The sequence below is a fragment of the Palaemon carinicauda genome, chromosome 20 (assembly GCF_036898095.1).
Source record: "Palaemon carinicauda isolate YSFRI2023 chromosome 20, ASM3689809v2, whole genome shotgun sequence".
Taxonomy (NCBI): Eukaryota; Metazoa; Arthropoda; class Malacostraca; order Decapoda; family Palaemonidae; genus Palaemon; species Palaemon carinicauda.
The window spans coordinates 116,976,800-116,986,799 of NC_090744.1; positions in this window are offsets into that span (position 1 = coordinate 116,976,800).

Here is a 10,000-nt window from a genome sequence, read left to right on the forward strand (position 1 = left end):
GTAATGGTAAACCAATAAGTAGTTGAATGGAGAATGAATTAAAGTGAGAGAGAGAGAGAGAGAGAGAGAGAGAGATGGAATGAGTAAGTTAATGGTAAACTAATAAATAGTTGAATGGTGAAATTAAAGTGAGAGAGAGAGAGAGAGAGAGAGAGAGAGAGAGATGGAATGAGTAGGGTAATGGTAAACCAATAAGCAGTTGAATGGAGAATGAATTAAAGTGAGAGAGAGAGAGAGAGAGAGAGAGAGAGTAGGGTAATGGTAAACCAATAGATAGTTGAATGGCAGAATTAAAGTGAGAGAGAGAGAGAGAGAGAGAGAGAGAGAGAGAGATGGAATGAGTAGGGTAATGGTAAACCAATAAGTAGTTGAATGGTGAAATTAATTAGAGAGAGAGAGAGAGAGAGAGAGAGAGAGAGAGATGGAATGAGTAGGGTAATGGTAAACCAATAAGCAGTTGAATGGCGAAATTAAAGTGAGAGAGAGAGAGAGAGAGAGAGAGAGAGAGAGAGACCGGAATCCCCACATCAATGACCAGTGTTGTATCGACAGATTAAAAATCTAACCAATATATCATCGTCAAACACTCAATGAGAGATCCTCTTTTAACACCAAATATCGTACCGCACATCCAATGATCTGCCGAGGGACTCGAGGGAAGCTGTGAGCGGCAACTCTCTTGTTGACACAGCTGTTTGAAACTTGTCCGTGCGGACTCCCTGCCCTGACCTGGCTCCCTATGGAGTCCTTCTGGGCTCCCTATGGGGTCCTCGTATCACCCGGCGTCTATAGATCAAGTTAAATCGAGGGATAATGAGTCTGTTTCAACTATCTTATTCGCGGCTTCGCCTCTGGGGAATGCTGGCACCATGATCACCAACAACTTCGTACGTCTGGCAGCCGAGTAGTTTCAACACATCGGGGCGGCATCATAACAACCATATGTACAGTATGATAACTAATTTCTATTATTACTTGCTAAGCTACAACCACAATCCTGGCTATAACCCTAGTTGGAAAAGCAAGATGTTTTAAGTCATAGGCACCCAATAGGGAAAACAGCCCAGGGAGGAAAGGAAATAAGTAAATAAACAAACTAAAAGTACAAATCGGAGTGAGGAAAGAGTATCGTACGTCTGGCACCCGTGTAGTTTCAAAACACAGTGACTCTTGTTTCAAGATTTTTTTTAATTTATATCATAACCGGATATTGGTTTAATTCATTCTCAATTTGACTGTTTATTGGTTTAATATTACTTTAATCAATCTAGCTCTCTCTCTCTCTCTCTCTCTCTCTCTCTCTCTCTCTGGTTTAACTCTTTCTCTATTCAACTGACTGTTTACTGGATTAATATCTCTCTCTCTCTCTCTCTCTCTCTCTCTCTCTGGTTTAATTCTTCTCTATTTTAACTGACTATTTATTGGATTAATATTACTCTCTCTCTCTCTCTCTCTCTCTCTCTCTCTCTCTGGTTTAATTCTTTCTCTATTTAACTGACTATTTATTGGATTAATATTACTCTCTCTCTCTCTCTCTCTCTCTCTCTCTGAGTTCGAACTCAGTATCTATCTTTAGAGAGATACATTTTTTTATTTTATTAATGTATTACAAATGCTTGGATTTATAGTTGCAAAGTTACTTATTTATTTTTATTTATTATTATTAAAATTATTATTATAATCTTCTTCTTCTTCTTCTTCTTCTGCTTTATTTGATAATGTATCTCCTCTCTCTCTCTCTCTCTCTCTCTCTCTCTCTCTCTCTCTAGACTATATAAACGAGCAAGGACATTAGTTAAACATAACCAAAATAATATATTGAATTATTCATTCAACACTAAACGGTTTCCACATCAAATTGTGGCTCCAGAGATATAAAAACAACATTGCAGTCACTTGCCTTATTCACAGCAATTTCAGAAACGTGTAAGGACCCTTGTGCGATTAACTTCCACAATGTTATTCATTTCATACACTTGAATGAACGTCTCATCAGTTTCTCGTTAAAACCCACATAAACACTGCATCATTTTCTCACACTTTTTATTATTATTATTATTATTATTATTATTATTATTATTATTATCTCCGTCAACGAAGTTGGAAGGAGGTTATGTTTCCCCCCCCCCCCTGTTTGTGTGTGTGTGTGTGTGTGTGTGTGTTTGTGAACTGCTTCCTAGCCACAATTTTAATCGTAGATTAATGAAACTTGCAGGGATTAACTCTTATGTAAAAAGCTGGAAATTATTAGATTTTGGACGATCAAAGTCAAAGATCATGGTTATGGTCAAGCAAAATGTCCAATTCACGTAATCAGCCATAAGTTTTGGACATCGGTTGTTCAGAGACTTCAAACTTGGTTCATATTTGAGTGTAGGAAAATCCACGCCAATTAATACATGTTAAGGTCAAAGGTCAAAGCCATTGTACATAAGGTTACGTAAGTTCTCTCTCTCTCTCTCTCTCTCTCTCTCTCTCTCTCTCTCTCATATATATATATATATATATACACAATATATATATGTATATATATATGTATATATATACAGTATATATATATGTATATATACAGTATATATATATATATATATACACACACATATATATATATATATATATATTCTCCTCTGGTTCAAAGAGTGAGCATGACGACTTCGCTTGAATATTTTTGTAAATGAAATTGTGCTGTGACAAAGGGAGGAGAACACTTTGCTCCTTCTGATGCGTCACCTTCTGCAGTGCAGATGGCCTTTGAGGAAGATTGCTACAGAAGAAGAGGAGGGTTTTGTTGATAGCACTGGTCTTAGGTTTTGTTTCTTGGGTTCGGTGCTATCACTGGTGATTTTTGTTGTTGTTGGTATCACTGTTGATTTTGTTGTTGTTTTTGGTGTTATCACTTGATTTCTTGTTGTTATTATCACTTGTTTTTGGTGTTATCACTTGATTTTGTAGTTGTTGTAATCACTTGTTTTGGTGTTATCATTTGTTTTTGGTGTTGCTATCACTTGTTTTTGGTGTTATCACTTGATTTTGTTGTTGTTGTTATCACTTGATTTTGTGGTTGTTATCACTGTTGTTTTCTGGTGCTATCTATCACTTGATTTTTTTGTTGATATCACTTGATTTTATAGTTATTTTTGGTGCTATCACTTGATTTTCTTGTTGTTGTTATCACTTAATTTTGTGGTTGTTGTTATCACTTGATTTTGTAGTTGATATCACTGTTATTTTATACAGTAGTTATTTTTGGTGCCATCACTTGATTTTTTTTTTCATTTTGGTAGTATCACTTGATTTTCTTTTTCTTTTTGGTGGCATCACTTGATTGTCTTGGGTTTTTCGTTGCTATCACTGTTGATTTTCTTCTCAAACTTCAGCTCTCTCTCTCTCTCTCTCTCTCTCTCCTCTCTCTCTCTCTCTCATTATTATAGCTGATAATAAATGTAATTTATCCACATAAAGACGATAAACAAACTTTAATAGCAACGATGATATTCATATTTATTTGTATATATATATGTGTATATATATATATATATATATATACACACACACATATATATATATATATATATATTTATTTGTCTTTATTGATGTTATTATCAGTTTTATTTTCCTCTCCCAAAAGAAAACAAAATTTCTTGTCTTAGATTAGTTTATTTTGGAGATTTAAAAGCACGACATCCATTTAGTATCCCCTAAATTCTGGCAATTAAGATAATGTACAAATAAAGGGTGTTTTTTTTGTTTGTTTGTGTCACAAATTCGTTGATTAAAAAGTCTCTCGTAGTTTATTTGCAATTCTTTAATCCATATGTTTGTTTTATTTGTTTTAAATATTATTTATTATGTTTTGAAAATTATTTATTTTTTATATTCTCTGTTATTAAAGAAGGATTTTTATTATTTTTAAATTTTTATTTTTGTATTCGCATTGAAAAATTCTATTTTTCAATTTATTGTAATTAGTTTTTCACATTTTTTTAAAGTTTAGTTGTTAGATTGAAGACTTTTGGAGAGAGAGAGAGAGAGAGAGAGAGAGAGAGAGAGAGAGAGAGAGATTATTTAATAAATTTATTACGCCCAAAGACGTCAAACAAAGTTACATATTGGCAATTACATACAGTACATCAGAAATCAACAGAAAAAAAAATACAGCATTGAATCATCAGTATTTCAGTTACAAAAATAACATATATGAGATCGTATTCCATTATCACAACAACTGCAACAAACAGTTTAGCAGCCACCAGTGTGTGGATGACGAGTCAAAATTACGTCTAGGTGGTCATCTTTCAGTAAATATTGACAGGTTTGAAGTAAATTTTTGTCCTTGAGGTAACAGATTCCTGACCAGTAGGGCAATGAAGGCAGTAGTGAGAGAGAGAAGAGAGAGAGAGAGAGAGAGAGAGAGAGAAAGTTATATAACACAAAATTAAATTAATTAAACCGAACATAATTCTCATATGTATTCGTCTGATATTTTCATTTTACATATATGGAGAGAGAGAGAGAGAGAGAGAGAGAGAGAGAGAGTTATATAACACAAAAGTAAATTAATTACACCGAACATAATTCTCATATGTATTCGTCTGATATTTTCATTTTACATATATGGAGAGAGAGAGAGAGAGAGAGAGAGAGAGAGAGAGAGAGATTCCTCAGTGTATTAAGATGTAGATTTAGAAATGTATATGTATACAGTAGATGCTATCTAAGCACGATACAGATGTTTAGGAAGGATAAGTTTTTAGAAGATATAGCTATTAGTAACGCTGAAAATTATTAGAGAAATTGTTATTTAAGTTACAAAAATTATCATAGGAATTGTTGTTTAAGTTACGAAAATGATTAGAGAAATTATTGTATAAGTTACGAAAATGATTAGAGAAATTATTGTATAAGTTACGAAAATGATTAGAGAAATTATTGTATAAGTTACGAAAATGATTAGAGAAATTCTTCAAGTTACGAAAATGATTAGAGAAACTTGTTTAAGTTACGAAAAGGGTTAGAGAAATTGTTATTTAAGTTACGAAAATGATTATAGAAATTGTTATTTAAGTTACGAAAATGATTATAGAAATTGTTATTTAAGTTACGAAAATGATTAGAGAAATTATTATGTAAGTTATGAAAATGATTAGAGAAATTGTTGTTTAAGTTACAAAAATGATTAGAGAAATTGTTATTTAAGTTACGAAAATGATTAGAGAAATTGTTTTTAAGTTACGAAAATGATTAGAGAAATCGTTTTTAAGTTCCGAAAATGATTAGAGAAATCGTTTTTAAGTTCCGAAAATGATTAGAGAAATCGTTTTTAAGTTCCGAAAATTATTATAGAAATTGTTTAAGTTACGAAAATGATTATAGAAATTATTATTCAAGTTACGAAAATGATTATAGAAATTGTTGTTCAAGTTGCGAAAATGATTAAAAGTTACGAAAATGATTAGAGAAATTGTTATTTAAGTTACGAAAATGATAAGAGAAATTGTTCTATAAGTTACGAAAATGATTATAGAAATTGTTATTCAAGTTACGAAAATGATTATAGAAATCGTTTTCAAGTTACGAAAATGATTATAGAAATTATTTAAGTTACGAAAATGATTAAAGAAATTATTGTATAAGTTACGAAAATGATTAGAGAAATTGATGTTCAGGTTACGAAAATGATTAGAGAAATTGTTATTTAAGTTACGAAAATGATTAGAGATATCGTTTTTCAAGTTACGAAAATGATTATAGAAATTATTTAAGTTACGAAAATGATTAAAGAAATTATTGTATAAGTTACGAAAATGATTAGAGAAATTATTCAAGTTACGAAAATGATTAGAGAAATTGTTCAAGTTACGAAAATGATTAGAGAAATCGTTTTTAAGTCACGAAAATGATTATAGAAATTATTGCTACTTCTTAAATCAAACGAAGATCCCTTTTGATATACAAATCGCTTGAATTCACGAAGCCCCTCCATAACCTTATCACTCCAGCCTTCCTTCCACGAAGAAACGTTATAAGCTATTACACCGCGCCCTTGGGAAATGAACAGCGGAGACTCCCTTGAGCTCGCGCGGGCCTTCCCTTCAGAGGAACAATGGGCCCAAAATTGGAATTGAAACAAGTGACTGTTAATTAATGTTGGGCGCTAGTCTTGGGCCTCTTGTTAGCTGGAGCAGTCTCCTTCTGTTGTCTGATGTGTGTTGCAACGGCGATGACTATCTGGAAATTGCTTTTGCTCTGGAAGGGCCCTGGATGCTTGCTTGCTTGCTTGGTTGCTCGCTTGCTTGCCTTCTCTTGGTAGACCTCTCTGGCTGGTGTGTGTATGTGTGTGTGTATATATGTGTGTGTATATATATATATATATATATAAATATATATATATATATATATATAAATATATATATATATATATATATATATTTATATATATATATATGTATATATATTATATGTGTGTATATATATTATATGTGTATATATATATATATATATATGTGTGTGTATACATATATATATATGTATGTGTGTGTATATATATATATATATATATTTGTATATGTATTTATATTGGGACGGTACATAATCTTACAATACTTATTTTACTTCTCTTGTAATTTATTTATTTCTTTGTTTCCTTTCCTCACTGGGTGATTTTTCACTGTTTGAGCCCTTGGCGCTGATCTTATGTATATATATGGTCAGTCTCTAGGGCATTGTCCTGCTTGATAGGGCAATGTCACTGTCCCTTTCCCTCTGACATTCACGAACGGCCTTTAAACCTTCAAATAGAAACGTGGTGAATCTGTCAAACCAAATTTCACCCAAATCAGAATCTGTCAAAGCAAATTTCATCAAAATCAGAATCTGTCAAACCAAATTTCACCAAAATCAGAATCTGTCAAACCAAATTTCACCAAAATCAGAATCTGTCAAACCAAATTTCACCAAAATCAGATTCTGTCAAACCAAATTTCACCAAAATCAGAATCTGTCAAACCAAATTTCACCAAAATCAGAATCTGTCAAACCAAATTTCACCAAAATCAGAATCTGTCAAACCAAATTTCACCAAAATCAGATTCTGTCAAACCAAATTTCACCAAAATCAGAATCTGTCAAACCAAATTTCACCAAAATCAGAATCTGTCAAACCAAATTTCACCAAAATCAGAATCTGTCAAACCAAATTTCCACCCAAATCAGAATCTGTCATACCAAATTTCACCAAATCAGAATCTGTCAAACCAAATTTCACCAAAATCAGAATCTGTCAAACCAAGTTTCACCCAAATCAGAATCTGTCAAACCAAATTTCACCCAAATCAGAATCTTTCAAACCAAATTTCACCCAAATCAGAATCTGTCAAACCAAATTTCACCAAAAATCAGTATCTGTCAAACCAAATTTCACCCAAATCAGAATCTGTCAAACCAAATTTCACCAAAAATCAGAATCTGTCAAACCAAATTTCACCCAAATCAGAATCTGTCAAACCAAATTTCACCAAAAATCAGTATCTGTCAAACCAAATTTCACCCAAATCAGAATCTGTCAAACCAAATTTCACCCAAATCAGAATCTGTCAAACCAAATTTTTTAAGAATCAGAATTTGTCAAACCAAAATTTCACCCAAATCAGAATCTGTCAAACCAAATTTTTTAAGAATCAGAATTTGTCAAACCAAAATTTCACCCAAATCAGAATCTGTCAAACCAAATTTCACCAAAATCAGAATCTGTCAAACCAAATTTCTTAAGAATCAGAATCTGTCAAAGCAAATTTCACCAAAATCAGAATCTGTCAAACCAAAATTTCACCAAAATCAGAATCTGTCAAACCAAAATTTCACCAGAATCAGAATCTGTCAAACCAAAGTTCTTAAGAATCAGAAGGGAATATTTATCTGCAGACAAGGATCAGAATCTGTCAAACCAAATTTCACCAAAATCAGAATCTGTCAAACCAAATCTCACCAAAAATCAGAATCTGTCAAACCAAATTTCTTAAGAATCAGAAGGGAATATTTATCTGCAGACAAGGGAATATGAATTCGGTATTATGAGATCCAAAGCAGCTGAATGAAACCCAACGAGTTTGCGGCTGGCACTAATCTTCTGAATTTGAGACACTGTTGCCAGATGGGTTAGTGTAAAAATCCCTATAACTCTTGTTAAAAAATCCCCAAAACCATCCAAAAATCCCCATTTCCAGAAATATATATTTTCTTCTAATACAGAAATGACTCACTATACTTCATGTAATTGTAAATAAACTAATTGCAACAATATAAAGGTTTGCTCATCTCTGTTTCTTCTTCATAGATATACGTACAGAATATGGTCACCAGTCATCCAAAATCCCCAAATCTAAGGATAAATTACCAAATGTAGGGATAAGTCCCCAAATCTAGGGATAAATCCCCATGTCTGGCAACCCTGCTTTGAGACCGCTAGGCTTAACGGAGATGAAAAGAATCGAGTTATATGCAAGGGAGGAATTGTAGAAATCGGGGGTGGATTGGGGGGGGGGGAGATGTGGGATGAAGGGTTTTGATAGTTCTTGATTCTCTCTCTCTCTCTCTCTCTCTCTCTCTCTCTCTCTCTCGAGGAAATGACCTTAGAATAGTGTTAATGATTTGCATTGATTTTTGTTTGTTAAATGTATTTTATTCTTGAGAGAGAGAGAGAGAGAGAGAGAGAGAGAGAGAGATTGGGAATTATCTGGCATCATGAGAGAGAGAGAGAGAGAGAGAGATATTAGGAATTATCTGGCATCATGAGAGAGAGAGAGAGAGAGAGAGAGAGAGAGATTAGGAATTAGCTGGCGTCATGAGAGAGAGAGAGAGAGAGAGAGAGTTCTCATGTTTCTAAAACAAAAAATCCTCCATCTCAATTGTGTATAGGCCTAACTCCTAATATATATGGCCTAACTCCTAATATCTCTCTCTCTCTCTCTCTCTCTCTCTCTCTCTCTCCTAATATATCTCTCTCTCTCTCTCTCTCTCTCTCTCTCTCTCTCGTTATTTTTTTCTTCGTTCTATTGTTTCCACCGTCAATATTGACTTCCGATAAACCTGTCTACATTAATAACGTCGATTTTTGTCTTTCATAAATTTAGCCCTCTTGGATGTTCGAGAGAGAGAGAGAGAGAGAGCGAGAGAGAGAGAGAGAGAGAGAGAGAGAGAGAGAGTTTTAAAATGTTTTCGTTGTGCCATAACAAAGGTTGGAGTCTTAGCAAGTGATTGACGTCTTTGTGTTTAATCTACTTAATTCTTTGAACTATGTTGACGCGAACTTCATATAAGGAGAATCCACTGTAATAGTCCATTTAAGCGAATTCTTTGTATATAATTTCGGTTATCTTCTTATTTTTTTGGTTTCAGTTTGAGATATTTTCTCTTGCATCATCATATTTTAATTTTCTTGTCTCTTTTTGTCGTATTATTATTATTATTGTTGTTGTTGTTGTTGCTGTTTTATTATTAATTACTAAGCTACAACCCTAGTTGGAAAAGAAGGATGCTATAAGCCCAGGGGATCCAACTGGGAAAGTAGCCCAGCGAGGAAAGGAAACAAGGAAAAATCAAATATTTAAAGAACAGTAACAACATTAGAATATATATATTTCGCATATAAACTGTAAAAACTAACAAAACAAGAAGAAGAGCAATTAGATAGAATAGTGTGCCTGAGTGTACCCTCAAGCAAGAGAACTCTAACTCAAGACAGTGGAAGACCATGGTACAGAGTCCTTGGCACTACCCAAGACTAAAGAACAATGGTTTGATTTTGGAGTGTCCTTCTAGAAGAGCTACTTACCATAGCTAAAAAGTCTCTTCTACCCATACCAAGAGGAAAGTAGCCACTGAACAATTACAGTTCAGTAGTAAAATCCTCAAGTGAAGAAGAATTGTTTGGTTATGTCAAGTGTTGTCAGGTGTATGAGGACAGAGGAGAATATGTAAAGAATTGGCTGGACTATTCGGTGTA